Source organism: Lygodium microphyllum, chromosome 10 (genome assembly GCF_053477565.2).
Source record: "Lygodium microphyllum isolate KBCC chromosome 10, Lygodium_microphyllum_v1.1.10, whole genome shotgun sequence".
Lineage (NCBI taxonomy): Eukaryota > Viridiplantae > Streptophyta > Polypodiopsida > Schizaeales > Lygodiaceae > Lygodium > Lygodium microphyllum.
In genome coordinates this window covers 109,362,611-109,389,385 of record NC_141144.1, presented here as the reverse complement: position 1 = coordinate 109,389,385, position 26,775 = coordinate 109,362,611, and positions in this window count along the sequence as shown.

Sequence of the window (26,775 nt, the reverse complement as noted above, 5' to 3'; positions counted from 1 at the left end):
CTTCTTCGAAGACTCTTTCTTGACGTTTCAAATCTGCGTATGCCTTTTGTCTATCCTTGGCCGCTTGTATGTCTTGTCTTATTGACTTTATTTGATCATCCATGTCTTCCAACATCTGTCTTGATGCTTCAACTCTTAGGGTTGGATTAGAAAAGTTTAGGGGACTTCGACAATCATGACCATACAATGCCTGGAAAGGAGTCATTTGAATGCTCTGCTTGGTAAGAAGCATTGTAGGCAAATTCAACCAAAGGCAAGAATTGAATCCACCTCTTCGGCTTTCGACAACAGTATGCCCTAAGCATATCCTCGATGACTTGATTTACTCGCTCTGTTTGGTCATCCGTTTGGGGATGGTAGGCAGTGCTAAAACAGAGTTGAGTCCTAATAGCTTCAAAGATAGCTCTCCAGAAGGGTGATATGAAGAGAGAATCTCAATCACTAATGATCCTTTTAGGTAACCCATGTAGCTTGAATATCTCCTTGATAAACAATCTTGCAATGTCGGAGGCTTTATAGTTTGTCTTTACTGGAATAAGGTGTACAACCTTAGTAAACATGTCAACCACAACCATGATGGAGTTGTATCCTCCTAGGAATTGGGGTAGGCCTACAAAAAAAAATCCACACTGATGAATTCCCATTTCATTTGGGAAATGTCAAGCGGTTGCAGTTTCTCTGGCATCATGACATGTTCGGCTTTGATACGTAGGCAAGACAAACACTCGGTGACATATTTGAGAATGTCACCTTTGAGCCTCTCCCAATGGTAGCTCTTCCTAACTGTATTAAGAGTTTTAGCATAGCGAGGATGTCCTGTGAAAGGAGAATCATGAGCTTCCCATAATATCTTCTGCTTAAGTGTCTGGCTTGCTGGTATACACAGCCTTGTTCTGTAGTAGACAAGTCCATTATCAATGGAAAATTCATGATACTTAGGTTGCCACTTCTGATTCTGTTTCTTGGTAAATATTTCCTTTATCATTGTTTGATAGGCCAAATCATGGCATACTTCCTCTCTAGCTAGTTCAAGTATAGGGTTGTTGGGCATAGATACTTTTGTAGCCAGAGAATTGGCCGTTGATGGATTTTGCAAGATTAGGGAATTTTGGAATGCCTTGCAACTGAGTGCATCAACAACTACATTCTCCTTCCCTGGTCGGTACTTGATTTCAAAATCATATTCCTCCAATACTTCAATCCACCGACGATGCCTCATGTTGAGCTCGCTCTGGGTAAAAATCCATTTGAGACTCTTATGATCAATTACTAGAGTAAACTTGTTACACAACAGGTAGTGTCTCCAAAGCTTTAGAGCATGGATGATAGCTAATAATTCCAGATCATGCGTGGCATAATTCTTTTCATGACTCTTTAATTTCCTTGAAGAATATGCTACTGGATGACCTTCCTGCATAAGCACACATCCCAAGGCAAGAATGCTAGCATCAATTACTACCTCGAACTCCTTATTGAGGTCAGGAAGTTTTAGAATAGGTGCTGATACCAAACTTTGCTTCAATTTGTCGAAGCTATTTTATTCGGAAGTTGACCATGTAATAGAAGTCTGCTTCTTTAGTAAGTCTGTAAGAGGTGCTGCAATCAAGGCATAGTTTTTGATGAAGACCCTATACCATCATGTCAATCCAAGAAAGCTACTTATCTCTTTGACGGATACTGGTATTGGCCATTCGAGCACATCTCTCTGATATTCCTTCTGATGATACAATGAATCCCAGATATTCAATCTGACGCTTGAAGAATGCACACTTCTTCATTTTTGCATACAGCTTATGAGACCTCATTGTCTTAAGGACAATTCGAAGTTGAGGTTTATGATCTTCTTCCTGTTTAGAATAGACTAAAGTATCATCGAAGAAGACGAGCACGAAGTTATCAAGATATGGTCTAAAGATATCCTGCATTAACCTATTGAAGGTGGCAGGTGCATTTGTAAGCCCTAATGACATAACTAGAACTCAAAGTGTCCATATCTAGTGTTGAAGGTCGTCTTTGGGATATCTTCTTCCTTGATTCTTATCTGATAGTAACCAGACCTAAGATAATCTTGGAGAAGATCTTGGCACCCTGAAGACTATCAAGAAGCTCATCTATTCTAGGAATATGATATTTGTTCTTGAGTGTTGATTGATTCAACCCTCTGTAATCAATACATAGTCGAAGTGTTTCATCTTTCTTTTTCTGGAACAGTACTGGTGCTTCCCATGGTGAACTGCTAGGACGGATGTAGCCCTGATCTAGCAGTTGCTTGAGTTATTCCTTCAGTTCAATTGCTTCCAGTATAGACATTCTATAGGGTCTCTTCTTAATTGGCGCAGCTTCTATTACTAGCTTGATCTCATGATCTACTTCTCTTTGAAGCGGGAGTTCTGTTAACTCTTCAGGAACTACGTCCGCGTATTCCTTTAGCCAAGTGACCAAATCACTTTACTTCTTGATCAATATTCATAGTCAAGACCATCGTTGATTTTTTTAAAAAAATTATTCCATTCATATCAGCATAGCCTTTTCGAGGTACAATTATTTCTTGGGGCGATGGAACAAGTTGATACATTAATTCGAGGAGAATAAGATATTGTTGCATTCAGCTACAGGAACTGAGTAGTAGTACGGATTGGGGTCATCGATTTTCAGGAATCGATAGTTCATTGGAAGATTAGGGTATCTTTTCCTTTGATATCCATTCTTCTCATGATGCCCCAAAACCTTGATTCGGTTGGCAGGGATTCTTTGAATCACTTCCCCGTACACATACTTATTCTGGTTAACCCTTCGACCTCCGACCTGTAGGGTCGTGTTTGCATGAGCCTCAACAAAGACGAATAGCTTCACGATCTTCAAATCCTCCATCCACTTGATTCTCTTCAAGTTAATTTGAAGATACACAGGTCGATGGGCAGCTATGTAATACATCCCTGAAACACCCATCCATCTCCGTTCCACGTACACAGGCGATGGATTGTAGATGCGGTCTAGGATGTTCATCATCTCAACCCTTTGTCGATAATCCGTGGAATGCATCGCGGTCATAAACATGACTCCGAACACTAAGAACTTGTTCCATGCTTCATAATTCTGCAAGACAGCATTGAAAGTAAGGAAATGTTTGGGACAGTAACATTTGCTTTACTTCGTCTTATTACAATTTCCTAAAAACAAGTCCTTTGTTGGTTTGCTCTGATACCAACTGTAACATGTCCACTAGAATCATCCAGGACACGTCTTAGCAGTCCATCAGAAAGGATGTCTAGAAAGCTCCGCCCGGCATTCCCATGGAATGTTACGGGACTTGCGATCTAGGTCTTCCCGCGTCTGCCACATAGCGGAAGTATCCTGGCAGTTCCCACCTAGGATCGACCTGAATTAGGGTTTTCCTGATCTGGTCATTAGCTAGCAGCAACTAGTGTCAGACCCGAGCGAACTACTTTACGCAGGTCCGAAGCGGATTCACGCTGCACTTGGTTCAAGGAGAATGGGAAACGAGAGGGATGCAAGGCTCAACCTCTCTACCATAAGGTATAGTCCCATTCCGTTCCCCTAAAACAGCGTAAATTGGGTAAGAAGTAACTCTAGGTCATCGCTCTCATTATTCGTTTTGATGATGATGATCATCCTGCTGTTCTTCGAGATTTTTGAGAAAAGTTCCCGGCTAACCGGGACCACCCAACTGTAGGACGGACCCATGGCCCATCCTCCGCACTTTCCTCAGTTTGTTTTAGTTATGTAATTATCTAACACATTAATTTGACATATAACAACCAGCTTCTTTAATTACTCCTGTTAAGCACTGGTTCTTTCACGTAATCTTATCACGTGACATAGAAAAACAATATCAGACAAATTCTTTATTATCATTTCATCATTTTATCTTTGAAATACAAGGAGTTCCGCCCGTAGGCTTGTCCATAATCCGCCCGAAGGCTATCCAGTAATCCGCCAGGGATCATTATTCCAAGCTTCCGCCCGTAGACTAGTATGCGGGCCTCGAGATCCAATCCCGAGTCACGTTAGCCTCTTGTGCAGGTCCCGGAAGGTGAGGGATTTACGGCCAGAGCCCCCCCTGGCACCCATGCGTCCTCCTGCTCCAAGTAGAGCTCAACGGAAAGACCTCTCGCGGCGGGTTCGGTCCACGTTCCCGGCGCGGTCAACAACCCCCTTGGTTAGGGTCAGGCAGGCTGTCGGGGGTAACTGAAGCTGCCTCTCCCTTCAGGCCTTCAACCTAAAGCATTAGATATCTTTTCATCCTTTAGTTCTTTGAGCAAACAATGCAAATAGTGCTTTCTAAACTGTTACAAGCACAATCAATTCCAGTGGTCGTTTATTTGGCCAACTGTTAAGGAGTGAATCCTTCTCTCCGAATGCATCCAGCATTCGATCCAGGATCAATTGCGACTTGGCAAATCCCCAAGGGTTTGTTTGTTAACCCTATATCCTTGTGTTAGGGCCGTACCCTACTAACCCAACTTAACCAATACCTTAAGTTCTATTAGCAGTAAATATGTTATTCCAATTTACTAATTGGTCTTTTACTTCCAAGCAAATATCTAATCCTCGTATCTTGGTTACTTTACCCAAGAAAGGTACTATATCACGACGATTATTTCTCCTCTTGCAAGATAAACTTGCGTAAGAATCTGCCAATCTCATTCCGAGGAATTGGCCGTTCCCTTGTGATCAAACCACAAGGTCATGCGACATTGTAACTTGTTCCACAAGTTTTGCATCTAATTCATGGGACTATTTCACCCATCGCAAGACGTCTTCTAATCACGGAATCTTGATTAGATAGGAAACAGGGTTTAGGGTGTCTTTATATCCAATCCATTCCCGATTGCACTAAGCCGATATCGTCGGTCCTAGGGTTCCAACTCAATCCGAGTTTCATCTTTTTAACGAGCGATCCTTAGGATAGAAACCCTAGATCGTTTCTTGCAGGTATGTCTTATTGTCCCTACATTCCGTGAATGTGGGTAGGACTTTTAGGCTATGAGAGTTTTGACTTGGCAATAAGTGCGATTAGGTCAAGTCCTTAACGTGCTAAACCCTAGTTACCACTTGGAGTATATTGTATCGATTTAACCATTTCTAAGCAAATCCTTTGTGGTTTAGGTGTCTTGGGTAATCCAATTTACTTGTCTTATGATAATGACGAACTGTTTCTAAAGATATTGTCTTGATCGAAGAGGAGAAAAACTAGTAGTATTACATCATAATTCATGTAAGCATGCGATTCATATCCTCTAGACTCGTAATCCCTAACTTTTCTTATTAAGACCAAGCACATGTTAAATTTCGCATTACTTCCATTGATCCTACTAGGATATGCATTCACAACTCATGCTTCTAAGCTTTTAAGGTCTTATGTTAAACAAACCATGCAACCTTTTCCTAACTTCATTTCTGAATGAAATATTTGTACGTTGATTGAGAATTACACAATCTTTCCTAACCGCTACGTAGTTGAATGAGATTTATGCCAATTGACTAGAGTTAAATCCTACTTTATGCAACCTAGAATCATTTCCATGCCTTGCAATTTCCTACAATTGTTAGCAACTTTCTTAATGAATCATTACGAAGAAATATTTGTCTATTAATGTGACATGCAATGTTTTAATCTTTCCATGCCCAATCGAAGGTGTACAACAATAATCTTGACTTTGTAATGATAGTCATTAGTTATTCTAAATTCGTTACTTTGTAATATACAAAAGCAACTTGCTAAAAATGCATGGACATATTTCGTTCATTTCGTTGGAAAATTACAAATGACCAATCTTCAATTGTGAGTTATTTCTTTTTGAAATAGCCAATGTAATTCTTGCTCATCAAACTAGGTGGATTTGACAAGCATAAGTGCATCCTAATTCCATGAATTAACCATGCGTGATTGTAATACTTCAACGTAAATCAAGAAATAGGAAGAAAATATGGACTTGTGGGTTCAATGAAATGTCCACAAGAATGTTAGGAGATGATCCTCCCATGGTTGCGCCTTGTTCCTTTTTAGGGGCCATCATGACTTCGACCTTCTTGCCTTAGCCGCAGTCTTATGATCTTGGCCCGTCTCCCTCGTATGCGAAAATCCCCTTTGAAGTACAGATCCTTGAAGAAGTACCGCTTGCAAGATTTGGCTTACGGGAGGCTTGAGGGTTTGGAGCTTGGACCTTTTTGTGGGAGAGGAGGGAGTTCGCAAAAAGGGCTCTTGTGAATGGCCTTGGGGCAATGGAGACTTTGAGAGTTCTTTCTCTTCTTCTCTTAAAATCCCGAGGCTAGGGATGGGCTTGTGGGTGATCGGTGGGAAGGGCCTTGTAGGCTTCCCCTTCTTCTCTTCAAAGCCTGTACTAGGGGAGCTTGTAGCTCCCTCTCCTTCAAAGCCCCGGAAATGTGTATTAGGGAACTATTGGGAAGACCTTATAGGCTTCCACTTCGAAGCTTAAGAGGGAAAAAAGATTTGGGCTCTCGGAGGTTCCAAAAGGAAAGGGCCTTTAAAAGAAAACCGAGGATAAAAAGGCTTGTGGGAGTTGCAATGGAAAAGAGGGTTTAAAAGGAACCCGTGGGGGTATATGGACTTGTGTCGGGAATCCACGAGAAGGGTTAAAACCCGGCTAGTGTGAATCCAGGGGAAGGGGTTTTAAAAACCTAGGCTAAGGTGGCTTTATAGGGGATGCAAGGGGGAAAAAAAATAGGGCTTAAAAACCCGAGGTAATAAAAAGTCATTGTTTAAGAGTGAAATGGAAAGAGGGATTTTAGAGAACCCCAAGGTAATAAAAAACCCGTTTGATGAGGCAATAGGAAAGGGGGCTTTCTAAGGGGGCCCTTGGAAGCTTCCCAAGAAGCTTCCAGAAAGCTTCAAGGAGTCGTGGAGAAACCACATGGCGGCGGATTTTGCAGCTGGGCGGCGACTTCGCTGCCCAAGTGGCAGCCTCGATCTGGAGCGAATAGCGCTGGTGGCATACTGCTTCAGGCGGCAGCTGGCGTGACACTCCAATCCCTTCAGCCTCTCTCCTCCATGGCCTGGTGGCGTCACGTCCCTTCCTTCCCTTTCACGGCAGTTCATAGCTCTCCTCTCTCTCTCACGGTGCATCATGGCACATTGGCAGCGAACTCGCTCAGCCCCCCCCGCCTTCTCCTTGAAATGGCCATGGTTTTTATAGTTAGAGGGAGAGGTACCTCCCTCCCTCCACGCGGCCTGATGCATGAGCATCAAGCCCTCCATGCTCCAGCACAGTGCACAGTCATCGTGCCTCCCCTCCCTCTCCTCCAGCACGACCGTCGGCTGGGAAAGGGAGGGGATAATTTTTTTATAAAAAATTGCTATTATCTAATCTTAAGAGGAGATTCATATGCGGGAATATTACACTTTGCAAACATCTATTGAATTCTCCTCTTCTTGGCAATGCCACTTCCTTCATTTTCAGCCTGTTTTGATGCTTGTTGATGGGGGGGGGTCACTTATAAATATATGTATATATAACGTGAGTTCAAAATAAGGGGTTTTTAAAACACCATTTGATACATTTTTTTACATATAGAAGGGTGCTATATAAAGGGGTTACTTACAGATTGAATAGAAAAAGATTGTGTTTTATTCAAGAAAATTTCACAAATTAAGATATTTATAAATAGGCCATGAACGCACGTTATATAGAGGATATATATATAGTGAACCCCCCGAGGGCAAGTTTCCCCGGTGTCGTGATGTTATGAGGACACAGTGTGAAAAAGTATGGAATGCATCATCATCCAACTTCTCTATTGATCTAGAGAGTCAATGTGATTTGAGCCATTAGTACTAGTGTGAGTTGCATGGACTATCCGAAAATACTAGATTTTTGGATAATTTTAGTCTATTTTTGATATTATTTATTATAAAAATCTAAAAAAAGTTAGAAAAAGCTTCTAGATTAGGATGGTATGCAAAAAGCTAGTTGCTTTTTCAGCCAATTAGGAGATTTTTCATAAAAAAGACAAATTGATGAAATCACGTGCATCGCGATCACTGTAAACAGGCTAAAAACTGCACATTGAAATGAAAGAAGAAGAAGGAGTGATCTCGGAGATCCGTGAGCAGGTGTCTTGGAATTTACCCCCCTTTTGGAGCCAATGGATCCATCAAATTTGGATTTTGAGCAGCAGAGAAATAGCTGATTTTTCTGATCCACGTTTTTTATCTACGAAGGAGCTCCAGGAGAACTAATGCTTGGAGATTGCTTCTGAGTAGTGCAAAGATTCTAGGTTCTTTCAATACATATTGAATCAATTCATTGTGATTTGTTTTTTTCTTGATTACCACTTGGGCATTCTCTATCTTCTCTTCCATCTCCTATCTCTACTTCCTTCTACTTCTGATCCCCGGTGGATTCAACCTTTCAACAAAAACCCCTCCGACATTGGTGAACTTGACGTGAAAGGTCGTCAGAAGAAGGAAAGACAAGATGGAGGAATCTTTGAATACATTCTCCAGTGATGTTTTGCAACAGTTGGTACAAAATATGAATATGCTTATGCAGGTACAACAACAACAATAGGTGATGCAAGCTTTAGCTCAAACAGAAAGTGTTGTGATGAATGCTTTGCAAACAGTTGAGCGTGAGGTGAAGTTATTCAATGGTAGGAATGTATCTGCATATGTACATACCTATGCTCAGAAGATGGAATTCTTTGGAGTGGCTCAATCTACATGGAGCTGGTATTTTGTACGTGTTACTATTCATGAACTTAAAGCATGGATTACTTAATTATACTTGCAGGATGCAGACTGGGTAGCCTTCAAGAAGACACTCAGGAAAGAATTTTACATTGAGGACACCAGTTTGATTATGCACAAGACTTTTCAGGAGTGGGTTATATAACCCAATAAGGGTCTTATGGCTACAGAATTGTTAAGAGAATTTGAAAGTAGATTTGAGCAGTTGGATCTTGCACAACAGCAAGCTCTTACAAGTCAGAAAATTGAATTGTTTCTACAGACAGCTGATCTTGAGCTTCAAGAGAAGCTTGATGATTTGCTGGAGGATCAGACTACAGAGACAGGTTTGAAAACAGAGTGGAGACATGTCAAGGAAGCTGTTACTACACTTGTGAAGAAGCATAGAAGAAGAGAAAGATTGCATGTCTCTAGCTTGCCCACTGCTACAGGTAAGACAGTTAAAGTATCCAGTAAGCCACCCACTTCTGTGGCTAACCCTATGGCTGTACCTGCTACTATTCCCTCTGTTAGGGAAGATGTCTTAGATGAATTGGTCAAAGGGATGCGGGATCTTAAATTGAAGGTTGCAAAATTGGATGAAAAAGGACAAGAGGAAAGGGGACGGGCAGTAGTCCCTAAGCCTAGAAAAAGATGTATGTGGTGTGACAGTTTGCAGCACAAGAGAAAGGATTGTGCTACCTATCAGGAGGCCTTGGCATGGCAGCTTATCTTTTGGAAAGATGGCAAGATCCATGCACAAGAAATGGGGTTGCCTCTTGCTTTGAATTTTGAAAAGGGAGGTATGCAGAAGTTGTTGGAAGACTTGGCTGTCTGAAATGCTTATGCGGCGATACATGCTTTTACTTTTGGTCTACAGTTGGATAGAATGCATGGCCAAGTGATGGTTGGTCCAAAGGCTAAAAATATAGACACATGCTTTACATGCAGCTGAAAAGAGAAAGGTCACTGATAGGGAAATGTCTCATGCAGGGCAAGACATTCGTGGCATAACTGGTTGGGAATCACCAGTAGATGCATATTCAGTGTATGCATATTTAGCAAAGGTACAAAACATGGATGTACTTGTGGAAGAAAAACGAAAAAGAGATGAAGATATTGTAGGGACATCTAAAAGAATGACAAGAAGAAGTGTGGATCAGCCTAAAGCTGCAAATTAGCCACCTCCCGAGCATGTTATGGAAGAGGTCAGTCAAGAGCAAAAATAGGATAACAAACAAGAGGGCAAAAGGAAAGGCAAGCAGCCAGGATATAAGTTGCAATCTGACATTGAGACAGCCACAGATCTTAAGAAGGTTCTTGAAGAATGGATCTTAAACAGTCGGGTGGAATTTACCTTAGGAGAGGTGCTTGGCATTGCCAAGAGAGAATTTCATGATGAGATCATTGACATAATTAAAAGAAAGCGTCAGTTTCTTGGTTATACCACTAGTGCATTGCTGCAATTTGAAGAGGAAACTGGTTTGTTGGGTATTCGGGCTGAATATGAGCATGAACTAAGTACTAGATTATCTATGCAGGATGCTACTAATCAGTGGACAACATGTGGAAAAGAGAAGAAAGTGGCTAAAAATGCATTGTCTTGTAGCAATATGCATGGTGGAGTAAGGCAAATGCAACAATATGGAGAAGAGACTCTAGGATTTATTCCTTGAAGTCACTACACAAGAAATCATTGGGCTAGAGCTACCACTGAAACTGTAGTGAAAATAGGGGAGCGTGAAACTCCTTGTGTTGTGTAATATTTCCGCAAAGAAATATTAATGACTTTAGATCCCGTGCAAAAGCGGTTTAAGGTAGGCTCCCACAATAGAAAAACTTTGGCCTAAGTGAGGGATAAGTGCTCCCTCCATGCGCATTAACAAACACCAGCCCCGTGTCATGTATAAGAAGCCGTGGCTTGAAAACGTAGTTCACCGCAGGAACACCCCTTCACGGGAAAGAAAAAGGGATAATTTTTGCAAATTTTTTAATGTATTAACTCCCTCCCCTTCAGCCATTGCATGGCAGGGAGAGGGAGTATGTGTAAGCTTGAGTGGTGGAGGGGCATGGGGAGGGGAAGCATGCTGCCTGCCACTTGTGTGGCTATTCCCCCCTTCAACCTATATGAACCCCCCCCCAAGCTTGAGGGAGGGAGGAGAGAGGAGGTTTGTGAGCTGCTGCCATCGCCTGTGGAGCTGCTCGTAGCCGACCGTTTGTTGTCACCAGGATGCTCGGCCATCTCCTCCACCTTCATCATCATCTTCATCATCATTACCATCATCATCATCTTCTTCTTCAGCATCGTCGTCATCCTCCCAATTATCTCCCCACCTCCACGTCATCTGCCTGTAAACAGAGCTTGGAAGCTTCTAATTTGGAAGTTTTTATTGAAGCTTCCATAGGCCCTATTCTCCCATGCCTTCCCCAGTTTTCTTAAAATCGTGACTGTAAGCCCTATTTCCTGTGCAGAAGAGGAGACTCTCAGGTAGAGTGACTTCGAAACGCGTAAGGGGAAGCTCGCTGAGTCAGAAGCTACTGCGTCAATGGCTCCGAAGCAAAAGTCGAAAGCATGCTGAGTCGGAAGCTACTACGTCAATGGCTCTGAAGAAAAAGTCGAGAGGAGCACACACGGGAGCTTCCACCCAGAGTACGCGAGTGGACAACGCCTTGATTCTTAATGCCCAGGTTTCGATAATAGTCCCACATGAAAAGGATGCATTAAGCATGTTTTAATTCTCGTAGGGAAGTTTAAATGTATTAGGAAATTTATTTACTCATTTGATCTACAAGTTAGTTACATGTCATGTAATTGCAATTGCTTGCACTTCCATGGTCAAGGGTAGCTGCAATTCTAAACATATGATGCATAAGTTAAAAGACGAAATTGTGCATCTCCCAAAGGAAAAGATTTATGAACTTGATATTATGCAATTCACATGCAATGTTAGTTATAATTTAGGTTGCGATAAGCGATAGAAGAAGGATTAAATCAACCATGTATTCATTGGCATCTCGTCACGAAGGAATGATCCATCCATGCATAGAAGCTCTTTTATCAAAGTTCGAAATTAGGAAAGGATGCATTTTCATTAAAAGACTAAAGCCTTGAATTTGATGCATATACATGGTATTTACAAGAAGTAGTTCTGAATGTCAACTAATACCGTTTAGGGCAAGCCAAAGAAAGATCATTGTAGATCTTATAGCTGCATAGAAGGAAAAGGTTTATGGTCTTGAAATCGCATATTTTGCATGGAATGATACATTCACATACATCTTGTAGCTACTTATATCTTTTAGGGGAAAGTACTTGCTAATTTATAAGAAAGTATTTGCATCTTTAAAGTGAAGATAATCTTTACTCGCGGGTTGGTTGGATCAACTAAGTAATCCACATATAGTTGAGTAGCTTACATGAAAATCAGAAAGGTACGATTAGATTGCATATGACGATCACCTCAAAGTGCTAGGTAAGATTAAGTTACGTTAAAATTCTGCCTAGTATTGCACTTAGGATGCCAACCTAATATTTTCAATCTCAAAGGTCCTACCGACATTCACGGAATGTTAGGGTTATCTAAACGCCCATGCAAGAATGATCTAGGGTTCTCACCCTAAGGATAAATTGACCAAATACTAGACTTCGGTATGAATTTAGGGACCCTAGGGCCAAAGCATTATTGGCCTAGTAGGGTTAGGGATGGGTTGGGTCAAGAGGACTCCCCAAGCCCCTTATCTTGATCAATGGTATTCCTTGATCAAGAAAGAACGTATGAAGAAAGATATAATCGCACAAGTTAGGTGCTAACACCTATCTCGTGCAACAAGTTGCAACGTCACATGGTTTTGTGTCTAAATCACAAAATAGTATTGCCACTCCTTAGAACAAGGTTGGCGAGTTCTAAGTACAAGTCTAATTTTCTAGAGGATGAGTAGTCATCCTGCTACATGACCCTTCCTTGGGGCTAAATTGCCAAGTTAGGGTAATTATGAATTGCCTAGCAAGCAATTAACCAATCAAGTGAGGACAATAGGGTTATCCAGGATTTATTGATCATAATATATGGAAACCTAAAGTAGTGACAATTTGGGTTAACAGGGTATAAACCCTAACCCAAGGAAAAGGGGTAAACAAGAAAACTTAGCTAACAAAACCCTTGGGATCTTGCCAAGTCATGACTGATCCCGAATTGAATGTTGGATGTATTCAAAGAGAAGGAATCACACCTTAGTAGTTGGCCATATAAACGACCACTAGAGTGCTTGTGTTTGTACACTTAGGAGCACTGTTTGTTCTTCTTTGCTCAAGGAACTAATGCTAGAGAATAACTAATGCTTCAAGTTGAAAGCCTAAAGGGAGAGGCAGCATCAGTTACCTTCGACTGTCTGCCTGATCCTATCCAAGGGGGTTGTTAGCCACGCCGGATACATGGACCGAACCCGCTGTGAGAGGTCTCTCCGTGGGTGCTAATTGGAGTAGGAGGATGCTTGGGTGCCAAGGGAGGCTTTGGCTGTAAATCCCTTGCCTCCGGATCCTGCACAAGAGGCTAATGTGACTCAAGATGGGATCTCGAGGCCCACATACTAGTCAACGGGCGGTACTTGGAATAGCGATCTTTGAGGATTGCTGGAATAGCCTTCGAGCTGATTATGTGATGTATTTCAAAGACTAATAAATAAAGATCAAATGTTGAAAAAGAAAATTGCTTGACATTGTTTTCTTATGTCAGTGCCTAAGTTACGTGAAGGAACCGGTGATTAAATTGGTTAATTAAAGAAACTGTTTTTGCTTGTCAAACTAAATGTGGTAGGTAATTAGATAACGAAAGCAACGCGAGGAAAGTATGGTGGATGTGACCCTGAGTCCGTCCTACGGAAGGGTGGTCCCGGTTGGCCGAGAACTTTTCTCAAAGAAATTGAGAGCAAGGTAATAATGACCTAGAATCTAGAAAGCTAGAGTCACGATTTATACTGTTTTAGGGGAACCGAATGGGACTATGCCTTACAAGTAGAGAGGTCGAGCTTCACATCCCTCTCGTTTCCCATTATCCTTGAACCAAGTGCAGTATAAATCCGATTCGACCCTGATGATTCTGCACAAGTAGTTCCTCGGGGGCTCGATGCTAGTTACCTTCTCTGAACTTGACCATTAGGAAAACCTTGATTCAGGTCGGCCGGTCCTAAGTGGGATTGATCGGAATTCTTCTGCTTCATGGCAGAATCGGGAAGACCTAGATCGCAAACCCCGTGACATTCCTTGGGAGTGCAAGGCGGCACTTTCTAAACTCTCTTCCCGATGGGCTGCTAAGATGTGTCTTGCAAGTGGACAGGGGGGACACATTACAGTTGCTATCAGAGTGAACCAACGGGATCTAATATTTACAAGGGAACTTAATGAGGGAAAGTAGAGCAATGTTGCCAATAAGAACATTTCCTTACTTACTTATGGATACTGGCCTGCAGAGTCGTGAAGCATGGAACAAATTCTTGGTGTTCGAGGTTATGTTTTTGACTGCAATGCGTGCTTCGAATTATCGACGGAGGCTAGGTATGATGAATATCCTAGACATCATCTACAATCCTTCACCCTTATACATGGAACGAAGATGGACGGGTGAATCAGGAATTTATTACATAGTGGCCCACCGACTTGCGTACCTTCAGACCAACTTGAAAAGAATCCAATGGATGGAGGACTTAAAGATCGTGAAGCTGTTCATCTTTGTTGAGGCTCACGCAAACGCAACCCTACATGTCGAAAATCAAAAGGTCAAGCAAAACAAGTATGTGTACAAGGAAATGACTCGAATAATCCTTGCCGATAGAATGAAGGTATTGGGACATTATGAGAAGAACGGGTATCCAAGGAAGGGATACCCCAAGCTTCCGATGAACTATCGATTCTTGAAAATCCATGATCCCACTCCATATTACTACTCAGTTCCCGTAGCCGAATGTAACACAATCTTATTTTTTCCAAACTGATATATCAGCTTGTTCTACCTTCCCACATAAATGTACTCGAAAGAGCTATGCCCACATGAATGAATAAGATTTTTATCGCCGTCTATCATGGCTGTAAGTGTTGGTAAAGGAGTTAACTGATTAGGTCACTTGGCTAAAAGCTCGACTGGGCATGTAATGTAATGTGAGAAATGTCTAGCAAGCTTTTAACGTAAAGAGTCTTATTGCCCATGCACAACCTCAAGTGTAGATTCCTATTCCGACCCCTATACTAAATACGGCTGTAATTCAAGAGAAGAAGTTCCTTCTCAAGCAAATCAAGCCACCAGAATTCAATGGTAAAGGAAGGACCGTCCAAACTGACACCGAAGTCTGGATCGAATCCATGGAGGATTACTTCGAAGGAGCATGTACTGCACCCACTAACCAAGCGATGCTCACCAAACTGAAGCTTACCACCGAAGCAAGACTTTGGTGGAAGAAATGGTGCAGAGACCAAGGGATCTTGGAAGGGTCAGTTACTTGGGAAAAGCTTAAAAAAATTTTGCGAGGGAGATATTTACCACCTACCTACCGCACACAGAAGATGAATGAATTCTATGAATTAAAGTAGCTTGGACTATCCCTGGATGCATACTATTCAAAGTTCATCTCTCTCTCGAAGTACGCGCTACAAATGGACATGACACAACAGGTGTCAAAGTCTTGTGTTGGATTAAACCCACCCATAAACACTCGCCTGGAATCAATGCACCCAATAGACCTTCAAGACACGCTCATTCGAGCTACACCAATAATACAGGAGGTGCAATCTAAGCCAAGAAATAATAGGACTTGGTCTTACAGGGATCAGAACAAGGGAGTGTATAGGTCTTAGGCTAAGACAGCGCAGGGCCAAAATCAGGCACAAAGGAAGAAAGCTAGGGCCAAAACTGTCAACAATTTCATTCCTAACCAAGGTAATGACTGCAATCTCTGTTGTTCCCATTGCAATGAGCCTGGTCATTTTAAAAGGCAATGTCCCAAGCTTAGCAGAGGACAATGTCAAGGGCCATCCCAAGGTGTCGTCCATGGTCAAGGAGCTACCGTCATCATGGCCAGAGGGAGAACCTCTAGTGTTGCCAACAAGGAGCTGTGTGATGAAGAAGACCCATCCATGGAAGCCGACATTGAGAGGGCAACGATTCATGCTGCTCTTCACAAGAAAGGCCCGAATCGCCAATTCTCGATGATTCAAACTCCATCGGATTATCAAGGTAAAAGCTTCAAAACCTTGATTAATTGTGGCAGTACACATTCCTTCATTTCTCCAGTTTGTGCAAAAAGATTAGGAATAGCCACAAAAGATGCACCTACCTTACTTGTGGAATTAGCAAATGGTCATGAAGTATCTTGTACCATGCAAACTACTAAGGTGAAATTCCTACTGGGTGGAAAGTAGACTTCGGTCAGATTCAGGGTAATGAACCTAAGTGTCCACGAATGTTTGCTCGGAATGGATTGGCTCATACCCAATGACGCCCACATTCACCGTGGAAAGGGCCAAGTCTTCTTCTGAATTTTTGAAGGGGAATTAGTCATAACTCAAGGAGAGGCTGGGAAGCCAAAAATTCAACTGGCCAAAGCAACACGGATAATAAAAGGAGTTAGAAAGGGGCTACTTGTCTATTTGATTTAACTAAATAAACTAGATCGGAATCAGAAATCTAGGGAAGAACCTTCATGGTTAAAGGAATACGTAGACGTATTTCCTGAAGAGCTGACTGAACTTCCTCCTCAAAGGGAAGTCGATCATGAAATCAAGCTAGCGCTAGGAGCTGCACCAATCGCAAAGAGACCATATAGGATGTCCATCCCGAAAGTGATTGAGCTAAAGGAGCAACACAAGCAACTATTAGACCAACGATACATCCGTCCTAGCAGTTCACCATGGGGAGTTCCAGTGCTATTCCAGAAGAACAAAGATGGAATGCTTCGGCTATCCATTGACTACAAAGGGTTGAATCAATCAACCATTAAAAACGAATACCCCATCCCAAAAATAGATGAACTTCTCGACCGTCTTCAAGATGCGAAGATCTTCTCTAAGATTGATCTCAGGTCTAGATATTATCAGATAAGGATCAAGGAAGAAGATATCCCAAAGATAGCATTCAACACAAGGTATGGACACTTTGAATTCCTGTCATGTCATTTGGGTTGACAAATGCTCCTACTACCTTCAACAAGTTAATGCAGGATATCTTTAGACCCTATCTTGCTGACTTCATACTCATCTTTTTTTACAATACCCTAGTCTACTCCAAGCATGAAGAAGATCATGAACCCTAGCTTTGCATCATCCTTGAGACAATGAGGGCACACAAGCTTTATGCCAAGAAGAAGAAGTGTGAATTTTTCAAGCGACAGATTGAATATCTGGGATTCATTGTATCAACGGAAGGAATTTCAATAGATCCGGCCAATGTCAGAGACGTTCTGGAGTGGCCAACACCAACTTCTGTTAAAGAAATATGTAGTTTTCTTGGATTGACAGGATGGTACAGGGTCTTTATAAAAAACTATGCCTTGATTGGAGCACCTCTCACTGATCTACTAAGGAAGCAAGTATGAATAATATGGTCACCTGCTGAACAGTCCAACTTTGACAAACTAAAGCAAAGCTTGGTATCAACACCCATCCTAAAACTTCCAGGTCTTAGTAAGAAGTTTGAAGTGATAACTAATGCTAGAGCACTTGCCTTAGGATGTGTGCTCATGCAAGAAGGTCAACCCATAGCATACTCTTCAACAAAACTGAAGAGCCATGAAAGGAACTATGCTACCCACAACCTGGAGCTGTTGGTTGTCATCCATGCTCTCAAACTTTGGAGACACTACTTGCTGGGTAACAAATTTACCTTAGTAACAGACCACAAGAGTCTTAAATGGATTTTCACCCAGAACGAGCTCAATATGAGGCAACGTCAATGGATTGAAGTACTGGAAGAATATGACTTTGAAATCAAATACTGGCCTGGAAAGGCATGAATTCTCTGATTTTGCAAGATCCATCAACAACAAGATCTCTAGCCACAAAGGTATACATGCCAAACAATCCAATTCTTGAGCTAGCTAGAGAAGAGGCATGCCATGACCCAACCTATCAAAAGTTGCTAAGGGAGATCCCCATCAAAGATCAAGACCCGAAGCTACAAACAAAGTATCAAGAATTCTCTATCAATAGTGGACTTGTCTACTATAGGACAAGATTATTTATACCAGCAAGCCAATCACTCAAGTAGAAGATACTTTGGGAAGCCCATGACTCCCCTTTCTCAGGACATGCTGGCCATGCGAAGACCCTCAATGCGGTCAGAAAGAGCTATTATTGGGATAGGCTCAAAGGTGACATTCTCAAATATGTCAGGGAATGTTTGTCTTGTCAACGCATTAAGGCCGAACATGTCAAAATGCCAGGGAAATTGCAATCACTTGACATTCCCCAAATGAAATGGGAATTCATTAGCATGGACTTTGTTATTGGCCTGCCCCAAGTTCAGGGAGGATACAACTCCATTATGGTTGTGGTGGATATGCTCACTAAGGTTGCATATCTTATTCCTGTTAAGAAAAACTATAAAGCCTCAGATATCACAAGGTTATTCATCAAGGAAATATTCAAATTGCATGGATTACCCAGAAGAATCATTAGTGATCACGACTCTCTCCTCACATAACACTTCTGGAGGGCTATCTTCGAGGCAGTTGGGACTCAACTCTATTTCAGTATAGCTTATCATCCCCAAACTAATGGTCAAATAGAACGAGTCAACCAAGTCATTGAAGATATGCTTAGGGCACACTGTTGTCGCAAACCCAAAAAGTGGATTTAATATTTACCACTGGTTGAGTTTTCCTACAATGCTTCTTACCAACAAAGCTTTCAGATGACCCCTTTTCAAGCATTGTATGGGCACGATTGTCATAGTCCTTGGAGATTTTTGGATCCAACCTTGAGGGTTGAAGCATCAAAGTAGATGCTAAAAGACATGGATGACCAAATCAAGTCAATAAGACAGGACATCCAAGCCGCCAAGGACAGACAGAAGGCCTACGCAGACTTGAAGAGTCAAGACAGATCCTTCGTTGATGGTGATATGGTCTTGATTTGTGTACGTCCAAAGAAGAGTTCCCTATCCTTGGGTGAATGCAAAAAGCTAAGTCCAAGGTATTGTGGACTCTACAAGATTCTCAAGTGCCTAGGGCCTAATGCTTACACACTGCAACTCCCTGAAAACCTAAAAGTTCATAATGTATTCCATATCAGCCTCTTGAAAAAGTATATGCCTAACCCTAGTCACGTGCTTGATGATCAACAAGTTGTAATGCCTAGCCAAGGAGTCCTTGAGCTATGGCCTGACAAGATCTTAGATGTTAGGGAGAGGCATTTGAGATTCAGGACCTTGAGAGAATACCTCATCCAGTGGAAAGATTATCCCGAAGAGGATGCCACTTGGATGGATGAAAGTACTCTCAACCAACAATACCCCTAGATCTTCTCGAGATGAGGACATATTGATTCCTCTAAGGGGGAGAGAATGTAATATTTCCGCAAAGAAATATTAATAACTTTAGATCCCGCGCAAAAGCAGTTTCACGTAATCTCCCACAATAGAAAAACTTTGGGCTAAGTGCTTTCTCCGCGTCCATTAACAAACACCAGCCCCGCGTCATGTATAAGAAGCTGTGGCTCAAAAACATAGTTCACCACGGGAACACCCCTTCACGGGAAAGAAAAAGGGATAATTTTTGTAAATTTTTTAATGTATTAACTCCCTCCCCTTCAGCCGTTGCATGGCGGGGAGAGGGAGTATGTGTAAGCTTGAGTGGTGGAGGGGCATGGGGAGGGGAAGCATGCTGCCTGCCACTTGTGTGGCTACCCCCCCTTCAATCTATATGCACCCCCCTCCCCAAGCTTGAGGGAGGGAGGAGAGAGGAGGTTCGTGAGCTGTTGCTGCCACCTATGGAGCTACCCACCGCCATTCGTTTGCTGCCGCCACGCTGCTGCACCATCCCCTCCACCTTCATCATCATCTTCATCATCATTACCATCATCATCATCATCTTCTTCTTCAGCATTGTCGTCATCCTCCCAATTATCTCCCCACCTCCACGTCATGTGCTTGTAAACAAAGCTTGGAAGCTTCTAATTTGGAAGCTTCTATTGAAGCTTCCATAGGCTCTGTTCTCTCGTGTCTTCCCCGGTTTTCTTAAAACCGTTACTGCAAGCCCCATTTCCTGTGTGGAAGAGGAGACTCTCAGGCAGAGTGACTTTGAAACGCGTAAGGGGAAGCTCGTTGAGTCGGAAGCTATTGCATCAATGGCTCCGAAGCAAAAGTCGAGAGGAGCACATGTGGGAGCTTCCAGCCCGAGTACGTGAGTGGACAACGCCCCGATTCTTAATGCCCAGGTTACGATAATAGTCCCACATGGAAAGGATGCATTAATCATGTTTTAATTCTCGTAGGAAAGTTTAAATGCATTAGGAAATTTATTTACTCATTTGATTTACAAGTTAGTTACATGTCATGTAATTGCAATTGCTTGCACTTACATGGTCAAGGGTAGCTGTAATTCTAAACGTATGATGCATAAGTTAAAAGATGAATTTGTGCATCTCCCAAAGGAAAAGATTTATGAACTTGATATTATGCTATTCGCATGCAATGTTAGTTATAATTTAGGTTGTGATAAGCAGTAGAGGAAGGTTTAAATCAACCATGTATTGGTATCTCGTCACGAAGGAATGATGCATCCATGCATAGAAGCTCTTTTATCAAAGTTCGAAATTGGGAAAGGATGCATTTTCATTAAAAGACTAAAGCCTTGAATTTGATACATAAATGTGGTATTTACAAGAAGTAGTTCTGAATGTCAACTAATACCGTTTAGGGCAAGACAAAGAAAGATCATTGTAGATCTCATAGTTGCATAGAAGGAAAAGGTCTATGGTCTTAAAATCGCATATTTGCATGGAATGATACATTCGCATACATCTTGCAGCTACTTACATCTTTTAGGGAAAAGTACTTGCTAATTTAGAAGAAAGTATTTGCATCTTTAAAGTGAAAATCATCTTTACTCGCGGGTTGGTCGCATCAACTAAGTAATCCACATATAGTTGAGTAGCTTACATGAAAATCATAAAGGTACGATTAGATTGCATATGACGATCACCTCAAAGTGCTAGGTAAGATTAATTTACGTTAAAGTTCTGCCTAGTATCGCACTTAGGATGCCAACCTAATATTTCCGATCTCAAAGGTCCTACCCACATTCACAGAATGTTAGGGTTATCTAAATGCCCATTCAAGAATGATATAGGGTTCTCACCCTAAGGATAAATTAACCAAATACTAAACTTCCGTATGAATTTAGTGACCCTAGGGTCAAAGCATTATCGGCCTAGTAGGATTAGGATTAGGTTGGATCAAGAGGACTCCTCAAGCCCCTTATCTTGATCAATGGCATTCCTTGATCAAGAAAGACCATAAGTAGAAAGATATAATCCCACAAGTTAGGTGCTAACACCTATCTCGTGCAACAAGTTGCAATGTCGCATGGTTTTGTGTCTAAATCACAAAATAGTATTGCCACTCCTTAGAACAAGGTTGGTGAGCTCTAAGTACAAGTCTAATTTTCTAGAGGATGAGTAGTCATCTTGCTACATGACCCTTCCTTGGGGCTGAATTGCTTTCTTCATCCATGGCTTTCTCCCATTTTTCATTTCCCATGGCTTGCTCAAAAGAAGTGGATTTTGGTGCCTGTATCACTTTGACCATATAGGCATAGTGAATGGCTGTAAATCCATCATATTTCAGCCTATCCACAGGATACCTAGCTCTGGTAGACTTGCGCAAAGTAGGTTCACTCCCAAGTGCTCTCAAAACATCCATGGTCTTCCTTACTCCAGGTGTAATAATAGAAGGAATACCCAACTCATCATCAATGCTCTGTTCTAAGCCACTGGATTCACCATCCACATAAAAATGACCTGCATTCACATAAAACATGGGCTGATCTACCTTCTCATTTCCTTTTCGTGATACCTGCATACTATTATCTACATTGCTTTGAGAAGATTCTCCTGATCTCAATCTGCCTATCCATGGTGAAGAATGTGAACCACTACTAGAGGACGCTCCAGGTCCACTAATATCTTATGACTGCTGTTGTGAATTCTGTGCAGCATTACCATTTTGTGCATCTACATTATCAATCACATTTACTGGTTTATGCTAGCTACTCATCTCATAAAAAACAACATCTCTACTCACTGTAAACTTACCACTAGAAGGGTTATAACACCTATACCCTTTTTGCTGCAGAGAGTAACCAATAAAGATGCACTTCTCAGCTTTTGGATCCAACTTGGATCTCAACTCATCTGGCACATGAACATAGGCAATGCAACCAAAAATTTTCAAATGAGAAATATCTGGTTTCCTACTAGTGAGGGGGCTGAAATGATGAATGGATTGCCTCTTACCCATCCAACCTCCAATCCTCACTAAGAGAAATAAAGAGGGGCACCACCTAGCCAAAGGGAGGATGGGCTAGGACATCCCTTTTCTCAAAGAGAATCAATAGAAGTAAGACACAAATTTACAAGAGAGAATATATGTACTAGACACCATATTGGAATATGAGAGAGAGAGATGAGAGGAGAGGGAGACAAGAGAAGAAGAGGTAGAGGAAGCTTGCCATTATGCTACATGGAATGAGAAGATGAGAAGAGAGGGAGATAATAGGAGAAGAGGTAGAGGAAGCTTGCCATTATACTACATAATAAAAGAACTTACTCATACCTTACCTCACAGAGATGAGGATATTCTAGAGTGCTCTCACGGGCTTGTCATTGTCCTCCCTCCCCTCTTCATTCTCCATGGACTCTTTATATAGCCTCCATGAGGGATTAGATTAAGCTAATCTTCTTGATTAACATAATCCTAGATGATGTATGGCATCTTTGAAAATATGGAGAATAGTGGATGGGACAAGTCCCCACCTTGGTCATCATGCAAGAAGCCAAGGGTGGTGGTAGACAAAATAGAGAAATAGAGCTATATTACAAGAGGTGGGTGCCAAAGCACATTATTATAATATATTTACAAGAAGGATAAAGTGGAAAGTTGGTGTGGTGAAAGAGAGAAGCAAATTGCATGTAGCTAGCAGTCTGTGCCTTCGTAACTTCAAATCCGTGAGGAATTTGAAAAAAGTTTCTTCTGCAACTTTGTAGACCAGGTCGAAACCGATTGGGCAACGCAAGAATTTTCTTGAAATTCGGTTTTTCTTGGGAGTTATTCAGATGATAAAAAATGGCTTCCAAAAGCTGCTTTGACTTTAGTCCCCCATATATATATAAATACATATAAGCATGTGACAGAAGGGGTCCATGCTTGTAAGCTTTTGTGTAAGATCCAAATGACACCATGATGTGGATATTGACTTGTGTGCTAGGGTGAGGTGTCCTCTAATGATGGTGATAGATTCCAAATCTTAGTGATACAAGTGGAGCCCATGTGTAGTTGGAGGCTAGTTCTTTGAAAAATCTATGCACTCACTCAACTCCTATGTGTAATCCATTTTTATCTTCACTAAGATAACCATTCCTTTTATCCTTTACATTGACATGCCTCCTAAGAACTTGTTACCCCCATTTGCTAGAGTTATCATAATCGAGAAGCAATGTAGCATACCTAGTGCTTGAAGAGTAAACCCAAAGTGATATGGTAAGCTCTTGATAAGGGTTTTGGCCAAATTTTGTGGTAGTAATCCGGGTTGTAAAAAACCCGAATCATTAGCCCTCCCCTTAGGCTAGAGGCATTCATGCCTCTAGCTTGCTAATGATGGTCCAATAGAGCAAGGAGGATTGCATCCCCTCATTTGTGGCTCTTCATTGAATGACTGCTCCAAAGTGTTCATATTTCTTTGAAAATAAGGCTTCAGTCACCATCCATTTACCCTTGTCTTGTGAACCTTCCCATCCATGTCACCTAGCTTATAGCTGCCATTTGGATATCTCCTTAGGACCATGAATGGCCCTTCCCACTTGAACACAATTTTAGCATCCTTTCTGTTATCAAAGCGGCTATCATAGCGTAGCACAAGTGATCCTTTCCTTATGTGTTTGCTAGCCAGCTTCTTATTAAATGTCTTCCTCCTCTCTTTAGCTTGCATGGAATAGTGTTGGACTACTGCTTCTCTATCTAACTCCAACCTCTCTAGATCCAAGATCCTTTCCTCTAACTTCTTATCTTGATTCTTCTCTTGACTGGCTACTAAAACACGCAAACTGGCTAGTTCCACCTCTATAGGAAGCAAAGCCTCTTGGCCTAGATGAGGTGAAATGGAGTATAGCCAAGTGAGGTTCTGAATGAAGTCATGTAGGCCCAAAGAGCTGCACTCAATTTTTTTTTCCAGTTCTTGGGGTGCATGTGTACTTGCTTAGTAATTATCTTACAAATCAACCCATTCACTTTTTCGACCAAACCATTACACTGTGGGTAGTAGGGAGTAGAATGCATGTGCTTGATTTTTAGCCTTTCCATTAGCTCCCCTACTAGGTTCGCACTAAAACCAGGACCCCGATCAGAGATAATTTCCAAAGGTGTGACAAACCTGCAACAAATATTTTCAAACACAAATTTTCCCACTTCTTGGGCTGTGATCCTACTAGTTGCTGAAGCCTCTGCCCACCTCGTCATGTAGTCCACACCCCATTATGATGTATTTCTTTCCAGATTGAGTTCTGGGAGTGGCCCTATTGCATCAATCCCCCATTTCTCAAATGGGCCATATGTAGTTATGGGATTTTGTTCCTCATGCACTAGCTTCCTTGGTCCGGCCTTTTGGCAATCGTCACAAGTGCGGCACCAATGTTGCACATCTCGATGTAGACTAGGCCACACAAAACCGACTTTGCATCCTTTCCTTTGCAATATAACACATCATTTATCAAGTGATATTTAGTGGCCTTAGTAGCCAGCCAACTTTTCTCACTCTTACTCATATGTATAGGTGCCTCACCATGCTCAAGAAAATAAAGCACATCTTGTAGTTGAAACTTACCCTGAAACAAGGGAAGCTTTACTGTAATGATGCCCACCATTACCTCTTTCAATTTTTCAGTTGCTAGAGCATCTGCGTCGCCATTTGTGCGCCTTGGCACAAAATAGATTTGGGCTTTCTGTAGCTTTCTCATGAGAGTTTTAGCTTCTCTCATTTTCACTGCTAAGTTATCATTTTTACAAGCCCAGATTCCTTTCATTTGCTTAACAATTAGCATAGAATCCCCAAAAACATTAAGTCGAGTGACACCATGTGAAAGACACCACCTCAAACCTAAAAGCAAGGCTTGATATTCTGACTCATTGTTAGAATGGACATCCTCCAAGCTGATACCTTCTCCATAAAGTTTGTCACCTTCGGGATTGAACACCACTATTCCTGCTGCCGCTCTGTCTTTAATACGCTTGTCGACCCCATCGAAGTAGAGGGTATGGGCATTCTCCACCCGTGGCGGCTCCTCAAAAGGAGGTGTCTCCTCTTTTACTTTTTCCTTCTCTTTTTCCTTCTTTTGATGGCATCTATGGGTCAACAAATCAACTAGGCAAGCTCGAATAGAATCCTCCACCTTGAAGGTGTAGTTAAACTCTTGGAGTTGTATCACCCACTTAGCGATTCTAGCTGAAACATCCATGTGCTGTAAGGCATAGGGAAAATGCTCTTCCATCGTGATCATTGTGGATGGCCTAGGGAGAAGATAAGGACAAAACTTTCTTACAGCAAACATTAGAGACAAAACCATCACCTCCACCATCTTGTACCCTCGTTCTAATGATGTCATTACTCTGCTAGAAAAGTAAACCGGTCTCATTAGGCCAGTTTTAGCATCCTTTTGTATTAATGCTTCCCTTAGAGCATCTTTCCCAAAACTCGGGTTGACAAAAAACTCTTGATCCCAACAAGGCTGTAAAATTATAGGAAGGGTGCTAAGAGCCTTCTTCACCTCGTGAAAGCACCTTTCGCTTTTGTCACTCCATAGGAGCTCCTCAGAGTGGGTTAACTGTTGCAGTGGAAATACTAATTGGGAGAGGAGATGAATGAACCGCCTCATATATTGCACCTTTTGAATGAAAGAGATTAGTTCCTTCACAGAAGATGGTGATGGCACCGCCAATAGGGCCTTAACTTTGTTTGGATCTGCTTCAATGCCCCTCTCACTTACGACATGCCCTAACAAAGTTACACTGCTTTTGCCAATGCGACACTTCTCATGGTTTAACTGCCCCCCCATTTATGTGAGGCGGTTGAAAGCTTCATCCACCTTCCCTAGATGTAGAGCCTTAGAACTATAAATACAAAAATCATCAATAAAGACCCTGATGGATTTTCCAAAATATGGTTGGAAGACATAATTCATGAATCGCTAGAAGGTAACTGGGGCATTTGTTAATCCAAATGGCATTACTTTGTAAGCAAAACACCCCCAAGGTGTAATGAAGGTGGTCTTATGTTGATCCTCCTCAGCTATTCGGATCTGGAAATAACCTGAATACCCATCACAAATAGTGTATCTCTCATGCTCGGCCACCTCGTTGAGTATTTCATCCTGAAAGGGAAGAGGAAAGTGATCTCTCTTAGTTACAGTATTTAGCGGCTTGTAATCCACACAAATCCTCCATTTTCCATTCTTCTTGGGTATCATCACCACAGGTGAAACCCACTCTGAGTCCCCTATTGGATAGATGAAGCCTGCCTTCAAAAGTCGTTGCACCTCAGTGAGGAGCATTTTGTTGAACTACTCCCAATCGTCGTAGTCGCTGCACTACTGGCCGTGCTCCCTCTTTTAGATTAATGTGATGTTGTACTGCTCTCACACCTATGATGTGTTCATAATCAGAAATAAAAAGTGCAGAGTGTTTTATCACCACTTCCATGTAGGCTGCCTCCTCCTCAACTGATAAATCCTTAGTCAACATTTTTTCTAACCCCTCCTTCTCGACCTTTGAAAGCTACTGTGGAATTTCACTACTAGAAGGCCCTTTTAATGT